At 36.3% G+C, this 25,990-nt stretch overlaps 1 protein-coding gene across 4 annotated transcripts in view; it reads left to right on the forward strand.

Moving 5' to 3' along the window:
- TUSC3 (tumor suppressor candidate 3) overlaps nucleotides 1-25,990 on the forward strand; it is a 296,682-nt gene that overhangs the window by 130,817 nt on the left and 139,875 nt on the right. The gene's annotated exons all lie outside the window — the stretch shown is intronic.

The following is a 25,990-nucleotide window of genomic DNA, read 5'->3' on the forward strand; positions in this document are numbered from 1 at the left end:
GCACAAAATTTCCATCATGAATTTTAATACAATTATGAGGAAAAATACTAAATAGGTTTTATTTCTCCACAGTTTATCAAATGGGTTTCACTTTTTTACATCTTACATTTTACATCTACTTGTGAAAAGTACTGTGTTTATTTAGAGGTGGTTTCTCTTGGTGTAAGGAGGAAGTAAAGCAGAGGTCTGAGATAACTAACATGGGGTTTGCAGTCAGAGAGGCACAAGTACCTATCTTTGTGATATTGTGCAAATTGCCTAATCTTGTTGGAGTTGTAATAGTTGCTCTCTTTTTGGGCTGTGAAGATTAAAATATTATGTGTGTATGTGTGTATATATATATGTGTATGTATATATGTGTATACATATACACAAAACGTGGGTTGTATGGAACCTAATATGGAGTATGAGTTTAACTTACATTAGCAATTTTTATTATAACTTGTTATTAATTGTATTCGTTTTATACAAAGAAAAGAGGAACTGGAAGTGATCCATGGAAAAGTAAAAGTAGATTATTACCTTATAACATAAATGAAAAATAAAAACCTAACTGTTAATAAAACTTTCATGTTAGTAGATTAGGAGAATATTTTATAATATCAAGGTAGGGAAGATCTTTTGAAATAAGACTCAGAGGAGTACAAGGTATAGCTAAATGGATTCAGTTGGACCACAGTAAAAACCAAAAGTCTTTGTGACAAAGGAGACCATAAGTAAATTGATATGTCAAGTCCTAGACAGAAGATATCATAGTTGCCACACATGTAGTTAATTACTGATACATTACTAGTTAATTACTAATAAGGAACAAATTAATAAGAAACGAGAACCCAATTGAAAAATAGATAATCCGATCAGAGTTTATTACCAGAAGTTGAGTTGTTCATAAACAATATATGTATAATATCATTAATCATGGATATGAAAATTAGAAGAATACTGAGATGCTGTTTGTTACTTATCACTCTGGCAACAGAATGCAAAATGTCTGACAGTGTCAGTGTTGATAAGTATGTGGGAAAATGGGAACCCACACGTTGCTGGTAGGAGTTAGTTTGGAAAAACAGTATGGCAATATCTTGTAATTGGTTAGTAAGTTTTTGTGTTCTGTGGGCATATTTGACAGTCTGGTGAGTGAAGCCAGTGTACGTCTTTGCAGAAAAAAATTTTAAATACATACAATATATAGGATTATAAAAGACAGTCATATTGAGGTATCATCACAGTATAAAAATATGATATAGTAATATTTTTATGAAGAAATTTTATAACAGTCTAATGACAGGTCTGATAACTGCTACAATTTCAAAATGATGAAGGTGAACTATATCTTGAGATATCAGCAACAAATGGAATGGAATAGGGAAATACCTGTGGTGCTTGTGGTTTACCAAGTCACAGGGACTGCTAATTCTCATTTCTTTTTTGCCTCCACTTATCATTGAAATGTTAAATTTTAGAGACTTACGTAAATGAAGATGTTTTTTCCCCCTTTTCATCAGCTCCTTGACTTAGAATCATAGAACTTACAAATGCCATTTTAAGAACCCTTTTAGAGTGACTTTCACTCATGAACAGTGATAATGATTCTATTATTGATTATAAGAAAAGTGAGAAATCTTACGTGACCATTATTAAGAGAAATGGAAACATGTAATATATTAATATGATGGGGTGCCCTACAGCAATGGAAATAAATGACTTACTTATAAGCATCAATATGCAGAGGTTTCTAAAACAAAAGTTTGAATTAGAAGTTTCAGTATGATACTGAGACAGTATTATGCAAATTACAGCCATATGTCACATTTTATTGTTTGGTTTGTGATTTTATGTACCTGTTTATGTGTGTGTCTTTATATACACAAAGACAGGTTTGAGAAAAATAATGTTTTTAGTTTAGTGGAAGAGAGGGAGAGTAAGATGGGATAAAGGAATTCAGATGTACCTGTAGTATTTTAATTATTTATGTTAAGAAATAAACCAAATAGATTGCAACAAACAGACCTTATTCAATGATAATGGTCATTGATGAGTACATGGGTATTTGTTTTATTCTTATTTGTACTTTTCTGCACTAAAATAGTTCCCAAAATTCTCAAAATAATAGTTACTAACAAGAAAATATTTTCTTATGATTATTGTAAATAAATATTTTAATAAAAATACAAGTGGCACCGAGATGGATTATCAGTTGCAAAGGGGATTGATGTTTGTCATTCGCTTCAAGTACATGTGGGTTACTCAATAATTACTGAATTGATTGTTTTCTAGTTAATGCCAAGTCTTTGTTGCATTTTGATCTTCTATTTAGAATGTTAAAGTAAGACTTTGAACAGTGGTTGATATTTATGGTAGCAGAATGTAAACTCCCTGAATATGGTTGGGATTGTGGTACTCCGCAGTAACTTAATAGCCCTAAATTTTTCTATATTTGGCATTTTTATCACCAGAGAATCTCAAAACTTTATCTTACAAGACCCAGGAAAATGGTTTTATTTCTTGGGCTTTTATTGGTTTCTTGTATCTCTCTTTCTTTAATGGTTCAGTAAATTAGTTTTGAAATATCTGGGATTGCTTTCTTCAGTTTTTTGGTAGAGAGATACATAAAACTCTGGTTATTGTAGAGAAGTTCTCATACTCCAGGTCATTTTTACTGAAATGAGCTAAGGTGTTAGTCAATAAAGATGAATGGAGTAGTGACTGTGGAAGTTAGAATATAATGAAACATCCTCATTTTCTCAGATAGCAGCCTGACCCCAAGCGTGAAGTGAACATAGCTTCCAAAAGAGTAGAATCAATCAATAGATGGGAAGATTAGTATAGGAACAGCAAAGAAGCACAGAGTAACTAATGCCGCTGCTTGGCTTTGTTTCATATCTTCTTCTAGAGGAATCAAAATTACTTGGCTTTTAGCTACTCTTTTTTTTTGGATATCTCTTAAATTGTCTCGAACTGGCAATAACTGTTCTATTCTTTGTAAAGCAATACAGGTAAAAATTTCAAATCACATGATTTTAAAGTAAAAATATAATCATATATCTTCTCCTCTAGAAGGAAACCATTATCAATTTGCTACACAGTTGACCCTTGAATAACATGGGTATGAACTGCGTGGGTCTATTTATGCATATATTTTTTTCAAATCAATATATTGGAAAATTTTTTGAAGATCTGTGACAATTCGAAAACATTCTCAGATGGACTGCATTGCCTACATATACCAAAAAAATGGAGAAAAAAGTATGTCAAGAGGGCATAAAATGTATGTACATACTAGTCTGTTTTCATCATTTATTACTATAAAATATACACAAGTCTATTATAAAAAGATCAAAACTTATCAAAACTTAGACACACGGTTACAAATCACACACGGCACCACTTGTAGTTGAAAGAAATGTAAACATAAGGTTGCCATATTAAATCACACCTGCATAAAATTAACTGTGGTACGTAATAGGCTACTGTCATGACTTTGTAGCCACGTTCTGTTGCTATGGGGGTGAGCTTAAGTGTTGCAGTAGCCACGTAACATGCCTTATGACATGGATCATCTCCATGTGAGCATTTCATCTCTCCAGTGAGTTGCATACTGCATTAAACAGTGATCACCCAAGGTTCTCCTGTATTTTTCATTCTGTTTAGTGTAATAGTGTAAAGCTTGAGTAACACCATGGGACCCATACAAAATGCCACTAGTGATGCTGGAAGTGCTCCCAAGAAGCAGACAAAAGTCAAGATATTACAAGAAAAAGTTGAATTGCTTGATAGATAGCATAGATTTGCAATCTGTACCTGTGGTTGCGCCCATTTTAAACAGATGATTCATCTTGTAAATAGGTGACAGAAACTTAACAGTATGAGTAAATACAGTACAGTACTATAAATGTATTTTGTTTTATGATTTTTAAATAACTTTAGCTTACTTTATTGTAAGAATATTGTTTATAATACATGTACAAAATATGTATTAATTGACTATGTTATTGGTAAGGCTTCTGGTCAGCAGTAAGCTTTTAGTAGTCAGTTTTTGGGAGGTCAAAACTTACACATGATTTTTGACTGTGTGGGTGCCCCTAACCTTCCCATTGTTCTATATTATTTCATATATTTAGCATGTATGCAAAAAAGTTAATGAGTGAATAGGTACACACAAATTGTGAATATTTTTGTAGGTAAGTCTGTTTCATCTAGTTAAATAACTGTAATACTGTCTTGTTTCATACCATATTATGATGTAATCAAATTCCTCTTTGTAGGCATAAATATTATATCCAAATACTTGGAATTATAAAGAGTGCTTCAGTGAATATCCTTTTATATATACATGTGTACTTTGTCTGATTTTTTTTTAGGGTAAATTCCTAGAAATGACATTGCTGAACTAAAGGAAACACACATGTAAAACTTCATATGTATTATAAATGTGACTTCTTGAAAGATGTTAACAGTGCATACCCATATTGTATTCCTTGATACAGGACGTTTTCCAGTGGTATTTTTAATAAGACATTATGTGTTTGTGTGTGTATATTTATAAAACAGTACAATGTTTTATAGTATATTTATCCAGTTAATATTAGCATTAAACATGGCATCTCATGTGCAGACTACCCGCTAGTTTCAGTAGTAAGCTTTTACCCTGGGCTGTTCTCTCTGATCATAATCCCAAATGTTTTAAAAAGGATATTTCTCCTGCCACAAATGTTTGGGGGAGGGTGTCTGAACCAAGGAAATGTGTGGACCAGGAAAGAGCTGTGTTAATTCTATTTCTGTATTTTCAATACATTTGTTTCATTACTTAATTAGTTATACAGATATTTATTTAATGAGGCCGGCACCGGCCTGGTCACTGGGCATACAATGATGATAAAGGCAGTTCTGGGCTCTCAAGAATTTATAATTTAGTGATAGAAACTTACAAGTGGTTCAAAACAGGCAACTCTTTTACAAACTATAGTTATAATACATTTGTAAAGTGTGTGTACAGTTTACATACATTTGTAAAATAATTTATTATAACAAAGCAAAATAGAAATAAAGATGAGAGAAAAACTTATTGAAACATTTCACCCCCTAGAAACAACTGTGACTAAGTAAAATTTACTTCTCTAACATTTCGTTATGAACTTTTCAAACATGAAGGTAAGTTGAGAGAATTTATAGTGAATACCCAGGTGTTGACTAGTTAGATTCCACAATTAACAATTGACTGTGCTTGCTTTATCACAACTTCATCTTATGTATCAGCAATCATTCTTTCTTTTTAAATGCATTTTAAAGTAAGCTGGAGACAAGTGTCCTTCCTTCAATATGCATAATGTGAGTTGTTGTTTCAAACAGCACTGTGTTTCAGTGAAACCTATATTGATTGACTATATGCTATTAAAAATGTAGAAATTTTGGACTTTGACATTTCCTCCCTAATTCTCTTCCTTGTCAGCAGATATTTGTTAAATTACTTTGTCTAGTTACAGAATGTAATGTAAGTGTCATATCTTAAATGCCCATATAATTTACCTGGACTGGAATATTTTTGGTAGCTGTGCAGCAATATAGCAAGTGCAGTTTGGGGTTTCCTTGGCAAACCAGAATGGTGAGAATGTCTATAACAATAAACGCTAGAGTTGTTTATTCTTGGTTTTACATTTAAATGTATTCCTTTTAATTAGCACTATATTCAACATTTAGTCTTTTACCATAGCTTATTTCCTGAGTTCTTGATTTTTGATTCACCTCTTGGCTGAATTTTATCCATAGCTTCTCTTCCTGAGTTCCTTATTTTGATTCAGTTCTTGATTATATTTTATCTTCAAGAAATTCCTCTCTTTTCCAGGATGGTCTAATGTGTACTGAATTCCTTAATTTTTTTTGCTTGCTTTGGTGCATTTTATTGGTGCTTTTTGTAGACAATAAATTCCAATATAAAATAGTTGTTTATCTTACAAGGATAAATTGAACAATATTAGGGACATCCTAGGGCTAGGGGTGAGCCTAGAATCTTATCTCTAGTATTACTCCGTCCTCCGCATGAAGTGCAATGTAAGAAGTTTCTTCAGAGATTTTCACCTTTGTATGTTGATATGGTTTGGTTCTGTGTCCCCATGCAGATCTCATCTTCATTTGTAATTCCCATGTGTCACGGGAGGAACCTGATGGGAGGTGACTGGATTATGGGGGTGGTTTCCCCGATGTTGTTCTTGTGATAGTGCGTGAGTCTCATGAGATGTGATGGTTTTAAAAGTGGCAGTTTTTCCTGTGCTTGCACTTCACTTCTCTTGCCTGCCATCATGTCAGATGTACCATTTTCCCCTTCCACCATGATTGTAAGTTTCCTGAGGCCTCTCCAGCGATGCATAACTGTCAGTCAATTAAACCTCTTTCCTTTATAAATTACCCAGTCGTGAGTATTTCTTTATAGCAGTGTAAAAACTAATACATATACCTTTATACAAAACAACCAAAGGAAATCTCTGATTCTACCCCCAAAAACTTGACTTGCTCTTGCCATTTGGAAGAAACTTGGTAGAACTAAACACTATTTAAGTTGATGAAAAACAAGCATTGGAAATTTTTAAAAGTATATTTAAAGCTTTGTTCTTGGCTGATTTTCTGTTGGATTCTATTGAATTTTTCTTAGTTTTAACAATGTAAGCATTACATACTTTACTGACTTGTGTGAATCAAGAATAAAGTCTCTGAAAAAATTAACTCAGTTTTGCAATTTATGAGTATAGTTATGTGGTTTTGTTTTCCTACATTCTGTTAGTAAAATTTTTTTCAGCTGTGACACATAATATATTGCCATTGATAGTGAAGAGTTATACACAATGGCTTCTAAAGCAGTACAAGATAATTTTATGATATAATGTATTATTACAATAGAGTACTTGCTATATTCATTTACACTGGTAATAGCCATGTTGCTTGGATCTGTGTTCCCAAGAGAGGCAGGCCAGATGGCTGTGTATAGCTGGAAGTAGATTTTCCTTTCAGCTTTTAACAGCTGCCCTCATTTCTTATATCTGGTACTTGTTTTAAAATGAGATATTTATTTATAAATGAATGTCCAACAGAAGGATGTGAAAGAGTTCAAGAAAAATGGTGACAGAAGCTAATGCAGTGGTGGAAAAAAAAATGGGATGCTCATTTGACCCATTTTATGACTGTCCCTGATTAAAATGACTTTGTATTTTGAGTCTTTCAGAGAAATTATCATGGTTCCCATTATAATGATACTATTTCTTGACAGTAGGATATTGTACTTAAGCAATTTTATAGTGAAAAATTGTCAGGAGGACAACAAACATTAAAAAAAAAAAAAAAAAAAACATGTTTTCACTGTCCCTTAAAAATTAAACAGAGTAACTCCCAAAACTAAAAAAGACCATTTTCAACTATTTACATGACTTCATGACTTATCTTTATCAACAGATAGTCTTTTGTGATATTAATATATTGCTATGAATCTATTACCTTCTATCTTTCCACTTACCGTTGTGATCGCATTTTCTTACTAGTCACCACGTTTCATTTTAGTCTCTAATATTTTATTGCGTTATTATGCTCTTTATTTCTGAGCTGTTTTTATTTTTGTTGATGTTAATCACACAACTATGTTTATATGATTTAACTATTTTTCTTTTGAAAATGTTTAAGGTATATTAAGATGTGTTGAATAAGTTATAATCAGTTTAATGTATTTAGTATCATTGTTTTTATGAGGGGCTTTACATTTTAAGCATGGGATTTATTTCATAATATACTTTGAAATTCATAAAATTCCATACATTCATTGATCCAATTTTGTTCTTACCACAAGTATCAAATGCAAAATATTTCAATATACTGCATGATGTTTGCTCTGATAAAATTAAGGTATAGCAACATCTAACATTAGAATTCTTAAAATTATTACCGCAAGGGGGTAGTTAAGTTTCTTATGGAGAAACAGTTCTGGTATTTTCAATGTAGAATTTACTGTTGATGTGTTTATGTGAATTCACTGCTTCCTTTATTAATTTTTATGAATAAGGAAATCCTAGCAAACTTAAAATTCATATTAAATCTTTGGAATATTAATTTAACATTTGGCGACAGTAATTGTTAAGTTCTTGTTGTTATACTGATTTTATATATAAGTATATGTATCATATACAAGTTTCGGAAACAGTTGTTACTTCAAAATACTCTTTTCTACCTTTGAAACAGAGAATAAACAGAGCAAAGAGACTGGCAAATTGAAGTAAACCCCTTTTAAAAAGTGACATCTGAATAGGGCTTCTACGTTACCAATTCCTATATTAGAGCGTAAAAGTTTGACAACTTTTCCATTTATTTAGTAGAGGTATAGGGAGGGCTAGAGGGCCTCTCAGGAGCCACCAGTGTTCAGGACACTCTGTGGGGTACAAACATGGTCAAAATGTGGATCTCTCCTCAGGGAAACTTTCTGAGGAGAGTTTAGGTTGATAAACACACAACTAAAAGAGTGTTACTGGAATTATTTTTAATGTGTCTCTAGAAAAAGTTCACTTAATTGAATATTGTAGTACCATCCACTGACAGCTTCTTTTTCAAAAAAAGTGTGATGTCAGAATAACTTAATTTCTCCACTTCTCGTTAGGTAACTTTACACAAAAGATCTTTAGGATCTTCCCAGAGGTGGAATTGCTTTGGAATTTTACAGTATTTCTTTCTTTAATTTTATAGTGCTCTCTATCAAATATTTTAAAGAACTTTTTTTTTTTTTTTTTTGAGAGAGTCTTACCCTGTCACCCTGGCTGGAGGGCAATGGTGTGATCATGGCTCACTGCAACCCCTACCTCCCGGGTTCAAACGATTCTCCTGCCTCAGCCTCCCAAGTAGCTGAGACTACAGGCACCTGCCACCACGCCCAGCTAATTTTTGTATTTTTAGTAGAGACGAGGTTTCACCCTGTTGGCTAGACTGGTCTCAAACTCCTGACCTTGTGTTCTGCCTGCCTGGGCCTCCCAAAGTGCTGGGATTACAGGCGTGAGCCATCGTGCCTGGCTACCTTTCTACTTTTGAATGTAATGAAAATTGTTTTCTGATGCAATGCTAATTACATTTTCTCTGGAGATACCATGATTTGCTAAGTTCTTAACTGATTAACCTCTTGGAATTTTTGCTTTCTTTATGGCATGTGTGCTCTATGCATTTTATATTTCTGATAAAAATGGTGTATTTGTTTTATTTATTGTATAGCTTATTATGGTTTTCTGAGTGCCTTTAAAGGTATTGGTGGTCTTTACTGAACTATCAGTTTGTAATGTAGATAAGGTGGTATAGTGCTTAACCTCTGATTTTTTGGTTCCTGGAAGCATTAAATGCCCTTGATATATTTTTAAATCTGATAAGTATGACAATATTAAATATGAATATGGGGAGGCTGAGGTGGGCAGATCACAAGGTCTGGAGATTGAAACCATCCTGGTGAACATGGTGAAACCCTGTCTGTACTAAAAATACAAAAAATTAGTCGGGCATCACGGTGTGCACCTGTAGTCCCAGCTACTCGGGAGGCTGAGGCAGGAGAATGGCGTGAACCCGGGAGGCGGAGCTTGCAGTGAGCTGAGATCACGCCACTGCACTCCAGCCTGGGTGACAGAGCAAGACTCTGTCTCCAAAAAAAAAAAAAACACAAAAACAAAAAAGAAGAAAAGAGATGTGAATGTGGATTTTTAAGATCGAATTTCCGACATGGAAGATAACTTTTCTACTAAATGCAAAACGATATGCATCTGGTTGCTCATGTTTGGTGTATCATTGAGTTTTGATTGAACTCCTTGAGTCTTGAAAAGTAAAGGCTGCTTTTCCACTCAGAGACTCCTTTAAAAATATGAGAAGAACAGAAGGGGTCGTGAAATTGTTTCTGTGTGTTACAAGTTGATACCTTCAACATGGACCTCTTGTTCTCATTCCAGATCCACATGCTGTGAATTACTATAAGCAACTTACATTATGGCTATTTTGATGATTACCTGCTATCTGAATGTTTCTAGGGATAAAATGTTGAAAGAAACAAAAAATAAGTAAAAAATATTAGATGAGTGAGCTTACTCTATTTAAGCTTCAATTTGGAATGAACCATTTTATTATGTATTGTTTAATGTAATGTACTATTTCTTGTATTTTTAGTTATAAATTGGTTATTGTAGTAAAATGTTAATTGAGAAACAATGGAGTGATGTCATAATTTGGAGATTGGCGTGTAGATTATGCCAGCTTGTTTATTATACTGAGTTGCTGTAAAGTTAAGCCTTCGTAAAATATTAAGATAAAAATATAAGAAAGAAAAAATATAAGAAAGAGGAATGGGCATCTGAACGTACTATGACTGATTCTGTTAACTTCATTAATAGACGTGACCTGCAAACCTTTGTTTTTTATAAAGTAACAAGGATGGATTTCTATGTTTTGTTTTTGAAGATTCTAAGTTACAGATTTCTTTTTCCTTTTCTGATGTGATAGGTTTATGACATCTTTGTCTCTATATCCCATCCTTGTACCAGTAACAGAGAAAGCCAACTGTTAACCCACTCTTTAATGATAGGACCAGTCTAGGCTTCAGAATCTTCTGCACTGAATTTAAAGGAGCCACAATATCAGTTAATGTTCTCAGAAATAATATATTCTTTACCATCCCTTCCTGAGTTGGCACTAAGCCATTTACTTTACAGCAAAGCTACAGCCATTGCACATCAATATAAGTCATATTTTATATATACATATATATGATATATATGTATTATATATATGTGTGTGTGCGTGTGTGTGTATACACATGGACACTTTTTAGTGCTTAAGGCCTTGAGAATGGGATCTGTCTTACTTGTGCCAAATTTGAGGACCGTGAGATAATCTGTCTTTTCGTGTAACCTGTGTTTCACAGTGCTTTTTTTTTAAGTAAATTTAGCACAATGCTTTTCTTGTAATACTCAGAAACATTAGGTAACTCTGAGATTGAAGGTATTAATGAGATTTTTAAAATTCCCACTGCAGATAATTCTTTTAGCAATGTGATCTGTGTTGTTGATAGATCATGACCTGAAAAAAAGGAAAAGAAATTTGAGTGTCTTATGATTTGTAAGATGCTGTGCTAGGAGTTTTCCATACATTGGCCCATGTAATTTTACAAACATCAAGTCTCATGAGATGTGATGGTTTTGTAAAGGGGAGGTTCCCTGTACGTGCTGTCTCTTGCCTGCTGCCATACAAGACGTCCCTTTGCTGTTCCTTCATTTTCTGTCATGATTGTGGGGCCTCCCCAGCCATGTGGAACTGTGAGTCCATTGAAATTCTTTCCTTTATAAATTACCCAGTCTCGGCTATGTCTTTATTAGCAGTGTGAAAACAGACTAATACAAATACATATAGCATTATCTCAGTTTTTGTAAGGGTTGTATTATATTCCATCTTACAGATATTTCTGTCCTCCTTTAACTACAGAACATTCCTTTTAATCATGAACTTGTTGACCCAACTTTCATTTTTCACTGGGAATAGGGAGCTGAGATCCATGAGCATAATTCTCTTCAGAAGACCGAAAGGGACGCCTGAACAGAGCAGGTTGAATTAGGCCTTTGAGATCTATTTTAGAGATTCACTCACTTTCCCTGTGTTATCTCCCACGTGTATAGGAAGTATACATTTGTTAAGGTTCTGCTGTTTTGTGATTTTTTTTTTTTTTTTTTGGTGGGGGTCTGTGTTAAGAACTATATGAAGGATAGAAGAGAAAATTATTCTTTTCTCCCCTAAAGACTTGGGAATTCTCCTATTATTTAGTACCAAAATTGTGTTTCTGAGAGAATTACGTATTTTCTCTGCATTAGCTCGTAGCACATAATATTTTAATTAAGGTTTTTGTTTTTTTAATCACTTCATGGAAGCACTGACTCTGTAAGGACAAGCAGAGAACAGTTAATCTAGGCTGAGATCGGGGACTTTAGCGTTGGATGAGGCTCACTTATGCCCACTAGCCTTTGTGTAAGTATGTTTAACATTTGTTAACATGCACTCATTGACCAGGCGCAGTGGCTCACGCCTGTAATCCCAGCACCTTGGGAGGCCGAGGTGGGCGGATCACAAGGCCAGGAGATGGAGACCATACTGGGTAACACGGTGAAACCCCGTCTCTACTAAAAATACAAAAAATTAGCCAGGTGTTGTGGCTGGGTCACAGAGTGAGACTCCATCTCAAAAAAAAAAAAAAACAAAGAAAAAAAAAAAAAAAAAAAAAAAAAAAAACAACAACAACAAAAACACTCATTTAAATGTACAATTAAATAACTTTCAACTTTCATTAACTTTAGTGAGTGGTACAACCATCAGTACAAATCAGCTTTAGAACATTTTATCACTTCAGTAAGTTATTTGTACCTGTTTACAGTTAATCCCTATTCTTACCTCTGGGCTTAGACAACTGCTTATCTCCTTCTTGTCTTTATAAATTTGCCTTTCTAGACATATTTTATAAATGAAAGAACAAAATGTGCGGTCTCTAGTGTCTGGCTTCTTTCAGTGAGTATGATGTTCCAGAGGCTTATCCACGTCGTGGCAGTTACAAGTTTGCTTCTTTTTGTTTCCCAGCAGTATTCCATTGTGTGGACCTACCACATTTTGTCTATCCATTCAACAGTTGATGAACATTTAGGTTTTCATGACATTTAAATATGAAGTCATGCTTGTACAAATTTGAAAATTGCTTTGGACATAGTAATTTGTGAAATGCCAGATTATTATTATTTTTTGCTAAGGATATAGTTACATAATAATTTATACATGAAACAGACTCTTTAGAATTTAAATTTTGATTTACTTTTATATGTATTGAAAGTATAGAAATACGGCTATTCAGGCCATTATTAAGAAGACCAGAAGAAAAAAAAAAAAAAACAGAAGAAAACCACCCCAAATTCTGAAAAGGATGCTTAGTGACGAGAACTCTTGTACACTCTTGGTGGGAATGTGAATTAGGACAGCCATGATGGCAAACAATATAGAGATTTCTTAAAAAACCAGAAATACAGAAACCATAATATTCAGGAATCTCAATGATGGTCATTTATCCAAAGGAAAGGAAATCAGTATATCAAATATCTGTACTCTCATGTTTACTGAAGCATTATTCACAATACCCCTGATGTGGAATCAACCTAAATGTCCACCAACATGTGAATGGATAACAAAAGTGTCGTATATACACAATGGAATGTTATTCAGCTGTAAGAAGTCGAGTCTTGCCATTCACAGCCACATGGATGAGTGAGAGGACATGGTGTTAAATGAAGTAAGCGAGGCACAAAAAGACAAACACCACATGTTCTCATGCATATGGGAGTTAAAAAGAAACCAAAAACCAGATTGAGCTCACAGAAGTAGAGAGTAGAATTACGCTTATTAGAGGATGGGAAAAGTAGGCAGGAGGGGAGGATAGGAAGAGGTTATGTAGCCACAAAATTAGATAGGAGGAATGAGTTCTAACGTTCTGTAAGCAGTGTAGAGTGAATATAGTTTACACTATGTTACATATGTTCAGAAAGCTAAGAGGATTTCAGATGTTCACAGCACAAAGAGATGATAAGTGTTTGAGGTGATACAGATTCTAATTACCCTGATTTAAATAATTATATATTGTATGTAGAAATACCCCTCTGTACCCATAAATATGTGTAATTATTATGTGTCAACTAAAAAGGAAAAAAGAAAATACAGGACGTTTATACACTAAAATATTATGAAATACTACAAAAATGAGTTAAACCCATAAGTACTGAAATGAAAAATGAAGAGAGGCTGGTTAATGGATATAAGCATGTAGTTAGATAGAAGGAATAAGTTCCACAGTTCAGTCACTTGAACTTGTGGACTCAAGTGATCCTCTGGTCTCGGCCTCTAGAATAGCTAGGACCACGTGCACACCATGAAGGTCGACTCATTTTTAAAAAAATTTTTGTAGAGTTGGGGTCTCACTGCTGCAGTCCAGGCTGGTGAAGGAATAAGTTCTACTGGTAGATAACAGAGTAGGAAGGTAGAATAAAAGTAGATAATTTAGTGTGGTATAGGAATAGGTTCAGAAATGAAGACTCTTAAAGAATAAAAGTAGAGATCTTGATTTTTTTTGCTTTTTTTCAGTAGTGACTAATTTCTATTTTAGAAGTTTATAGTGACATGTATTTTTATACAAAATTTACTCATAGAAATTTGCATATTATATATGTCTTCCAGAATATCAGGCCAAGTGCAGTGGCTCACGCCTGTAATCCCAGCACTTTGGGAGGCCAAGGTGGGTGGATCACCTGAGGTCAGGAGTTGGAGACCAGCCTGGCCAACATGGCGAAACTCTGTCTCTACTAAAAATGCAAAAATTAGCCAGGCGCATGCCTGTAATCCCATCTACTCGGGAAGCTGAGGCAGGAGAATCATTTGAACCTGGGAGACGGAGGTTGCAGTGAGCGGAGATAGCACCACTGCACTCCAGTCTGTGTGACAGAGTGAGAGTTCATCTTTAAAAAAAAATCAATCTGTTTTATTGATTTTAAAATAAACTCAAATATGTTAACACTATCAAGCTCAATTGGAAATAATTTTGATTCGTTCTGGCTGTGCTGTGGGTGGCAGGAAGGAGAGAGTGCTGCAACAGTCCTTGGGGGCTCTGACCTCGAGACTCCCTGAGCAAGACCCGTAACACCCCTTGGGGCTCTGCTGTTGCTGGCATCTCTTGAGTTTTTGGGTGCCGCTGTGTTCCCCTCATCCAGATGCGATTTCCAATTTAGAAGCAGGTCGCCGCATGCCTGGCCCAGCTACAGGCCAAGCATAGAGCTGCAGGGGTCATGGAATCAGGCAAGTAGCACAGGGCCAGCACAGCCTGCTAGGCAGAGTGGGCAGAATGAGCCCAGCGAAGCCTGAGCAGAGGCGCCGCTGGCCACAGAGATTTCTGGCTAGTGAAGGGTCATGGAAAGAATCCTGTGTAATCAGCAGACAAAGGGAGGAAATATATGTACAGTAATCCACTCACTCATACAAGTCTATATTTGTTTCTGTATCCATCTGTAAAAAATATATGTATGTATATGTGTGTGTGTACGTGTGTGTGTACGTGTGTGTGTGTATGTATATTATACACTCACACACACATATATATATATTTTTGAGACAGAGTCTCACTCTGTCGCCCAGGCTGGAGTGCAGTGGCATAATCTCGGCTCACTGCAACATCCGCCTCGCGGGCTCAAGTGATACTCTTGCTTCACCCTCCTGAGTAGCTGGCACTGCAGGTTCATGCCACCACTCCCAGCTTATTTTCGTATTTTTAGTTGAGACAGGGTTTCACCATATTGGCCTGCGTGGTCTAACTCCTGACCTCGTGATCCACCTGCATGGGCCTCCCAAAGTGCTAGGATCACAGGCTTGAGCCACCACTTCTGGCCTGTATTCCTGTTTTAAAAGCCACAGATTAATATGGATGCCTCCAGCTCCTATCCAGTGTCACAAGATTCATTCTGGCCCTCCCCCTTTACTTACTTGTGAGTTCATTTCTGACAGTGATACAAAGCCAGATGTATATTTATTTCTTCAACTGTAGTGTACTCACAGAGTAACAGAAGTGATAATACATACCTCCATGAGAAACAAAAATAAATCAAGTATGTTATTTGTCTACAGTTTCTTTTTCTCTTTGGCTTTAAGAATATCCAGCCAAATACTGTTTTCCAAAGTTATGTTTATGTCAGCAATGCAGTCAAGTTCAGTTGTTGAAGTTTGGTTTTCATTTTGGAACCATCCTCCCAACCCTGGCTGATCATTTAAAAATATGGAAGTCAGAAATCATTTTTGTGTTGCTTACTGTTTAAAGACAGGGATATGTTCTGAGAAATGTGTCATGTGCAAACATCGTAGAATATGCTTACACAAACCTAGATGGTATAGTTTACTACACACCTAGGCTGTATGGTATAGCTCCTAGGGTGCAAAGCTGTGCACAGTAGTACTCTACTAAATATTGTAGGCAGTTGTAACACAATAAAAAGTATTCGTGTATCTGACCACGTCTAAATTTACAAATAGTACAGTAAAAATACAGTATAAAAGATAAAAAATGGTCCACCCGTCTAGGACACTCTCCATGAATGGAACTTTCAAGCCTGGAGGTTGCTCTGGGTGAATCAGTCAGTGAGTGGTGAGTGAGTGCGAAGGCCTGGGACGTTACTGTACACTACTGTAAACTCTCTAAACACTGCACGCTTAGGCTGTATTGAAAAATTTTTCTTCAATAATCAATTAACTTTACCCTACTATCCCTTTTTTAAAAAGTTTTTAATTTTTTAAACTTTGTGACTCTTGTAATAACTGTTAGCTTAAAACACAAACACATTTCATAGCTGTACAAAAATATTTTCTTTATATCCATATTCTGTAAGCTTTTTTTCTGATTAAAACTTTTTTTCTTTATACTTTATTGTTGAAAACTAAGACACAAACACATACATTAGCCTAGGCCTACACAGGGTCAAGATTATCAATATAACTATCTTCTACCTCCACATCTTGTCCCACTGGGGGGCCTTCACGTGCAATAACAGTTACGGAACTGTCATTTCCTAGGATAACATTCTCTTCTGGACACCTCATAAACGACCTGCCTGAGGCTATTTTACAGTTAATTTTAGAAAACAAATGAGAAGTACAGTCTAAAGATAAAAAGTATAGTAAACATGTAAAACTAGTAGCAAGGTTGTTATTATCAAGTATTACATACTCTACGTAATTGCATGTGCCATATTTTCATATGTCTGGCAGCCAGTAGGTTTGTTTACACCAGCATCACCACAAACACAGGAGTAATACGGTGTACTGCAGTGTCACCATGGCTACCCATCATTATTAGGCGGTAAGAATTTTTCAGCCCCATTCTAATCTTCTGGGACCATCTTTGTGTATGGAGTCTGTTGTTAAGTGATTAATGTCACTACGCAACACATGACTGTATATCTGTGGGTTTTGGCAAATGCAGTCATGGCTCTACCACTAGTCACGAGTCGGAACACTTCCATTATCCTATATGCTGTGTTTTGGAAGAAATTATTACAAGTTGTTTGATACTGAAAATTCAAAGAAAAATCTTTTCATGGATTTTACTGATATTCTAGTCTAGTTTAAGGGAGAAATGTGTTTGAATAATCAGGCAGTTGGGATACTAAGACTAGGAGAGAGATTTCAGTTCTTTCACTATGATTTGAAATTTATTGCTGTTCCAGAGAATGGATTTGTTTTTCTAGCTTTTAAATAATTGATATTTTTCATGTAATAGATTGAGACTTTTAAAAGAAAAATAATTCACAAAATGTAATCAAATACAGTATATGGTCTTAAAATGCTACTTTTCTCGGGGCGGAGCAAGATGGCTGAATAGGAACAGCTCCAGTCTCCAACTCCCAGCGCGAGCGACACAGAAGACGGGTGATTTCTGCATTTTCAACTGAGGTACTGGGGTCATCTCACTAGGGAGTGCCGGACAATCGGTGCTAGTCAGCTGCTGCAGCCCAACCAGCGAGAGCTGAAGCAGGGCGAGGCATTGCCTCACCTGGGAAGCGCAAGGGGGAAGGGAATCCCTTTTCCTAGCCAGGGAAACGGAGACACACAACACCTGGAAAATCGGGTAATTCCCACCACAATACTGCGCTTTAAGCAAACGGGCACACCAGGAGATTATACCCACACCTGGGCGGGAGGGTCCCACAGCCATGGAGCCTCCCTCATTGCTAGCACAGCAGTCTGCGATCTAACCGCAAGGCAGCAGGGAGGCTGGAGGAGGGGCGCCCGCCACTGCTGAGACTTAAGTAGGTAAACAAAGTTGCTGGGAAGCTCAAACTGGGTGGAGCTCACAGCAGCTCACGGAAACCTGCCTGTCTCTGTAGACTCCACCTCTGGGGACAGGGCACAGCTAAACAACAACAACAAAAAAAGCAGCAAAAACCTCTGCAGACGCAAACGACTCTGTCTGACAGCTTTGAAGAGAGCAGTGGATCTCCCAACACGGAGGTTGAGATCTGAGAACGGACAGACTGCCTGCTCAAGTGGGTCCCTGACCCCTGAGTTGCCTAACTGGGAGACATCCCCCACTAGGGGCAGTCTGACACCCCACACCTCACAGGGTGGAGTACACCCCTGAGAGGAAGCTTCCAAAGTAAGAATCAGACAGGTGCACTCGCTGTTCAGCAATATTCTATCTTCTGCAACCTCTGCTGCTGATACCCAGGCAAACAGGGTCTGGAGTGGACCTCAAGCAATCTCCAACAGACCTACAGCTGAGGGTCCTGATTATTAGAAGGAAAACTATCAAACAGGAAGAACTCATATACCAAAACCCCAAAAGTACGTCACCATCATCAAAGACCAGAGGCAGATAAAACCACAAAGATGGGGAAGAAGCAGGACAGAAAAGCTGGAAATTCAAAAAATAAGAGCGCATCTCGCCCTGCAAAGGAGCGCAGCTCATCGCCAGCAACGGATCAAAGCTGGTCAGAGAATGACTTTGACGAGATGAGAGAAGAAGGCTTCGGTCCATCAAACTTCTCAGAGCTAAAGGAGGAATTACGTACGCAGTGCAAAGAAACTAAAAATCTTGAAAAAAGAGTGGAAGAATTGATAACTAGAATAATTAATGCAGAGAAGGTCATAAACGAAATGACAGAGATGAAAACCATGACACGAGAAATACGTGACAAATCCACAAGCTTCAATAACCGCCTCGATCAACTGGAAGAAAGAGTATAAGCGATTGAGGATCAAATGAATGAAATGAAGCGAGAAGAGAAACCAAAAGAAAAAAGAAGAAAAAGAAATGAACAAAGCCTGCAAGAAGTATGGGATTATGTCAAAAGACCAAATCTACGTCTGATTGGGGTGCCTGAAAGTGAGGGGGAAAATGGAACCAAGTTGGAAAACACTCTTCAGGATATCATCCAGGAGAACTTCCCCAACCTAGTAGGGCAGGCCAACATTCAAATTCAGGAAATACAGAGAATGCCACAAAGATACTCCTCGAGAAGAGCAACTCCAAGACACATAATTGCCAAATTCACCAAAGTTGAAATGAAGGAAAAAATCTTAAGGGCAGCCAGAGAGAAAGGTCGGGTTACCCACAAAGGGAAGCCCATCAGAATAACAGCAGACCTATCGGCAGAAACTCTCCAAGCCAGAAGAGAATGGGGGCCAATATTCAACATTCTTAAAGAAAAGAATTTTAAACCCAGAATTTCATATCCAGCCAAACCAAGTTTCATAAGTGAAGGAGAAATAAAATCCTTTACAAATAAGCAAATGCTTAGAGACTTTGTCACCACCAGGCCTGCCTTCCAAGAGACCCTGAAGGAAGCACTAAACATGGAAAGGAACAACCGGTACCAGCCATTGCAAAAACATGCCAAAATGTAAAGACCATCAAGGCTAGGAAGAAACTGCATCAACTAACGAGCAAAATAACCAGTTAATATCATAATGGCAGGATCAAGTTCACACATAACAATATTAACCTTAAATGTAAATGGACTAAATGCTCCAATTAAAAGACACAGACTGGCAAACTGGATAAAGAGTCAAGACCCATCAGTCTGCTGTATTCAGGAGACCCGTCTCACATGCAGAGACATACATAGGCTCAAAATAAAGGGATGGAGGAAGATCTACCAAGCAAATGGAGAACAAAAAAAAAGCAGGGGTTGCAATCCTAGTCTCTGATAAAACAGACTTTAAACCATCAAAGATCAAAAGAGACAAAAAAGGCCATTACATAATGGTAAAGGGATCAATCCAACAGGAAGAGCTAACTATCCTAAATATATATGCACCCAATACAGGAGCACCCAGATTCATAAAGCAAGTCCTTAGAGACTTACAAAGAGACTTAGACTCCCATACAATAATAATGGGAGACTTCAACACTCCACTGTCAACATTAGACAGATCAACGAGACAGAAAGTTAACAAAGATATCCAGGAATTAAACTCATCTCTGCACCAAGCGGACCTAATAGACATCTATAGAACTCTCCACCCCAAGTCAACAGAATATACATTCTTCTCAGCACCACATCGCACTTATTGCAAAATTGACCATATTGACCATGTAATTGGAAGTAAAGCACTCCTCAGCAAATGTAAAAGAACAGAAATTGTAACAAACTGTCTCTCTGACCACAGTGCAATCAAACTAGAACTCAGGACTAAGAAACTCAATCAAAACCGCTCAACTACATGGAAACTGAACAACCTGCTCCTGAATGACTACTGGGTACATAATGAAATGAAGGCAGAAATAAAGATGTTCTTTGAAACCAATGAGAACAAAGATACAACATACCAGAATCTCTGGGACACATTTAAAGCAGTGTGTAGAGGGAAATTTATAGCACTAAATGCCCACAAGAGAAAGCAGGAAAGATCTAAAATTGACACTCTAACATCACAATTGAAAGAACTGGAGAAGCAAGAGCAAACACATTCAAAAGCTAGCAGAAGGCAAGAAATAACTAAGATCAGAGCAAAACTGAAGGAGATAGAGACAGAAAAAACCCTCCAAAAAATCAATGAATCCAGGAGTTGGTTTTTTGAAAAAATCAACAAAACTGACAGACCGCTAGCAAGACTAATAAAGAAGAAAAGAGAGAAGAATCAAATAGATGCAATAAAAAATGATAAAGGGGATATCACCACCGACCCCACAGAAATACAAACTACCATCAGAGAATACTATAAACACCTCTATGCAAATCAACTAGAAAATCTAGAAGAAATGGATAATTTCCTGGACACTTACACTCTTCCAAGACTAAACCAGGAAGAAGTTGAATCCCTGAATAGACCAGTAGCAGGCTCTGAAATTGAGGCAATAATTAATAGCCTACCAACCAAAAAAAGTCCAGGACCAGATGGATTCACAGCTGAATTCTACCAGAGGTACAAGGAGGAGCTGGTACCATTCCTTCTGAAACTATTCCAATCAATAGAAAAAGAGGGAATCCTCCCTAACTCATTTTATGGGGACATCATCATCCTGATACCAAAGTCTGGCAGAGACACAACAAAAAAGGAAAATTTTAGACCAATATCCCTGATGAACATCGATGCAAAAATCCTCAATAAAATACCGGCAAACCGGATCCAGCAGCACATCAAAAAGCTTATCCACCATGATCAAGTGGGCTTCATCCCTGGGATGCAAGGCTGGTTCAGCATTCGCAAATCAATAAATGTAATCCAGCATATAAACAGAACCAAAGACAAGAACCACATGATTATCTCAATAGATGCAGAAAAGGCTTTTGACAAAATTCAACAGCCCTTCATGCTAAAAACGCTCAATAAATTCGGTATTGATGGAACGTACCTCAAAATAATAAGAGCTATTTATGACAAACCCACAGCCAATATCATACTGAATGGGCAAAAACTGGAAAAATTCCCTTTGAAAACTGGCACAAGACAGGGATGCCCTCTCTCACCACTCCTGTTCAACATAGTGTTGGAAGTTCTGGCTAGGGCAATCAGGCAAGTGAAAAATAAAGGGTATCCAGTTAGGAAAAGAAGAAGTCAAATTGTCCCTGTTTGCAGATGACATGATTGTGTATTTAGAAAACCCCATTGTCTCAACCCAAAATCTCCTTAAGCTGATAAGCGACTTTAGCAAAGTCTCAGGATACAAAATTAATGTGCAAAAATCACAAGCGTTCTTATACACCAGTAACAGAGAAACAGAGAGCCAAATCATGAATGAACTTCCATTCACAATTGCTTCAAAGAGAATAAAATACCTAGGAATCCAATTTACAAGGGATGTAAAGGACCTCTTCAAGGAGAACTACAAACCACTGCTCAGTGAAATAAAAGAGGACACAAACAAATGGAAGAACATACCATGCTCATGGATAGGAAGAATCAATATCATGAAAATGGCCATACTGCCCAAGGTTATTTAGTTTCAGTGCCATCCCCATCAAGCTACCAATGAGTTTCTTCACAGAATTGGAAAAAACTACTTTAAAGTTCATATGGAACCAAAAAAGAGCCCGCATTGCCAAGACAATCCTAAGCCAAAAGAACAAAGCTGGAGGCATTATGCTACCTGACTTCAAACTATACTACAAGGCCACAGTAACCAAAACAGCATGGTACTGGTACCAAAACAGAGATATAGACCAATGGAACAGAATAGAGTCCTCAGAAATAATACCACACATCTACAGCCATCTGATCTTTGACAAACCTGAGAGAAACAAGAAATGGGGAAAGGATTCCCTATTTAATAAATGGTGCTGGGAAAATGGGCTAGCCATAAGTAGAAAGCTGAAACTGGATCCTTTCCTTACTCCTTATACGAAAATTAATTCAAGATGGATTAGAGACTTAAATATTAGACCTAATACCATAAAAACCCTAGAAGAAAACCTAGGTAGTACCATTCAGGACATAGGCATGGGCAAGGACTTCATGTCTAAAACACCAAAAGCAACGGCAACAAAAGCCAACATTGACAAATGGGATCTAATTAAACTAAAGTCCTTCTGCAGAGCAAAAGAAACTACCATCAGAGTGAACAGGCAACCTACAGAATGGGAGAAAATTTTTGCAATCTACTCATCTGACAAAGGGCTAATATCCAGAACCTACAAAGAACTAAACAAATTTACAAGAAAAAAACAACCCCATCAAAACGTGGGCAAAGGATATGAACAGACATTTCTCAAAAGAAGACATTCATACAGCCAACAGACACATGAAAAAATGCTCATCATCACTCGCCATCAGAGAAATGCAAATCAAAACCACAATGAGATACCATCTCACACCAGTTAGAATGGCAGTCATTAAAAAGTCAGAAAACAACTGGTGCTGGAGAGGATGTGGAGAAATAGGAACACTTTTACACCGTTGGTGGGATTGTAAACTAGTTCAACCATTATGGAAAACAGTATGACGATTCCTCAAGGATCTAGAACTAGATATACCATATGACCCAGCCATCCCACTACTGGGTATATACCCAAAGGATTATAAATCATGCTGCAATAAAGACACATGCACACGTATGTTTATTGCGGCACTATTCACAATAGCAAAGTCTTGGAATCAACCCAAATGTCCATCAGTGACAGTCTGGATTAAGAAAATGTGGCACATATACACCATGGAATACTATGCAGCCATAAAAAAGGATGAGTTTGCATCCTTTGTAGGGACATGGATGCAGCTGGAAAGCATCATTCTTAGCAAACTATCAGAAGAACAGAAAACCAAACACCGCATGTTCTCACTCATAGGTGGGAACTGAACAGTGACATCACTTGGACTCGGGAAGGGGAACATCACACACCGGGGCCTATCATGGGGAGGGGGGAGGGGGGAAGGATTGCATTGGGAGTTATACCTGATGTAAATGACTAATTAATGGGTGATGACGTTTTGATGGGTGCAGCACACCAACATGGCACAGTTATGCATATGTAACAAACCTGCATGTTGTGCACATATACCCTAGAACTTAAAGTATAATAAAAAAATAAAAATAAAAATAAAAAATTAAAAAAATTAAAAAAAAATGCTACTTTTCTCAGTTATAATTGCTGTCTGCTCTTCCTAGTTTACCCTATAAGCAAAGAGAAAACAATTTAGAAGTGACAAAACTTTATCCTAGTTTTAACGTTGATTTGTCTGGAAAGAGTTTTATTCCACATACTTTTTTTTTTTTTTTTTTTTGAGACAGAGTCTGGCTCTGTCGCCCATGCTGGAGTGCAGTGGCGCGATCTTGGCTCACTGCAAGCTCCGCCTCCCGGGTTCACACCATTTCTGCTGCCTCAGCCTCTCAAGTAGCTGAGAGACTACAGGCGCCCGCCACCACGCCCGGCCAATTTTTTGTATTTTTTCTTTGTTTGTTTTTTCAGTAAAGACGGGGATTCACTCTGTTAGCCAGGATTGTCTTGATCTCCTGACCTTGTGATCTGCCTGCCTCAGCCTCCCAAAGTGTTGGGATTACAGGCGTGAGCCACTGTGCCCAGCCTATTCTGTATACTTTTTTATCTCTTGTATAGGACAGATTATATTTATGAATAGATCAAGGATAAAGGACGAGATGTAATTAGTGACAAAGAAAATTAGAGCATTCAGAATTGTGAAAAAATGGCTCAATTTTGCCAGAAATAGCAGTGCAAGGCTCAAGCATGAGAATCCCTTGAACCCTGGAAGTAGAGGTTGCAGTTTGCTGAGATTGCACCATTGCACTCCAGCCTAGGTAACAGAGGGTGACTGTTTCAGAAACAAACAAACAAACAAACAAACTGCAAATTAAGATAAAATACCATTTTTGATTAATTTGGAAGTGTGTGTGCATATGTGTATACCATAAAGAGATATAGAAAATAAATAAGAATGAATACCCTAATCTGGTGAGGGTGTAGTGAATGTCACCCTGTAATATATTAATAGATTGCAGATAACGTTGGCATTTCACACTGATATAGTGTTGGTAAGGAAGTGTAGTCACGGTAATGAAAAATACCAATTTGTCAAGATTGATGCAAAATGATGGGACTAATAGGCAGTCTTTAAAAGTTTTTTTCCAGAATATTTGTAATGGGAAAATTACATATAGTTGGAATTCTACATTTTTCAAGATATGATTGTGTAAAAGTTATATTTTACATTGATTTTTTAATATTAAACATGACTGTATGGCCTGAAATCTGTAGCACGGTGGTTCTTAATATTTAGAAAAATGGCATATTTATATTTGCCTAATTCTAAAGGAATATAGTACGATAACTAGAAGTGTAGTACAAAAAGGAGTTCAGTTAAGCCAAGTTATGAGTATACATTCTTGTGTTTTGTTTGTTTTTTAAAGGCACTTGTAACTTACCTAGTCATTTGTTGCTTAAATAAGAAATATTCCTCTGTAAGGAATTTTCATTTGTGATCAGCCTCGTAAATGAGTTTCATACTACCTTTAAGGTGGGAAGCATGGGAAACAGGAGTACCAGACTCAGAAATCTCATTCCTTTCAGCATCCATGAAACTGAGGCTGGCTTCTTTGATTACTTAAAAGTAAAGTGAAATCTTTGACCTTTTACAGTTATTTACTGTTTTCATAGGTAGATATTTGGTATAAATGTGATTTTTAAATAAGAAAAACAGTAAGATTATTGTAGAAATTCACAGAGTATTGAAAGAGTGTGTGTGGTGTGTGTCTGTGTGTGAGAGTGTATTGTGCGTGTATTTAATGAGAAAAGTATACTGAGGTAACTCATAGGTAAGTAACTTTGTTAGACCAATTCTCTTCTTCCCTCATTAGTGGATTACCCTGCTTGATTTCCACTCTTTTCATAGAGAGTCACAGTCTCTAAATATATAAAAAATAAATATTCTTATAGTTTTTATCTTATTATTTTAAAATGTTTTCAAGACTCAAAAGAATTTATATAGTGAGTTAGTTCATTGCATGTATTGGTAAATATTGGAGACTTTAAATCTTATTAAATATATAACAGTTTTCTGTAAAGCAAACACTATTAAATTATACTTAACATGGAAAACAACCTCACTTTGCTTCTCAAAATTAAAACTAAGAACAATTAGGAGAAGTCTTTGTGTGTCCTTTTCTACTGTTTTGGGTATATTGATGAGGCAGAGAAGTAAGTTTTCGTTTTCAGTTTAATAAGGTTATTATTTTACTTTGGAAATATATATATATATAAAATACACATAAATATATGTAAAAATATGTAATATATGTAAAGTACATTTCCAAAGCTATATATATATATAACTCAGACTGCAAATATATATATTTATCTATATAAATTATCTATATAAATTATATAAATTATCTATATAAATTATATAGTAATATATATATAAATTATATATTAATATATATATATATAAATCTGACTTTAATCTGTTTTGAGGTTAAGAT

This window comes from Piliocolobus tephrosceles, chromosome 7 (genome assembly GCF_002776525.5).
Source record: "Piliocolobus tephrosceles isolate RC106 chromosome 7, ASM277652v3, whole genome shotgun sequence".
Classification (NCBI taxonomy): domain Eukaryota; kingdom Metazoa; phylum Chordata; class Mammalia; order Primates; family Cercopithecidae; genus Piliocolobus; species Piliocolobus tephrosceles.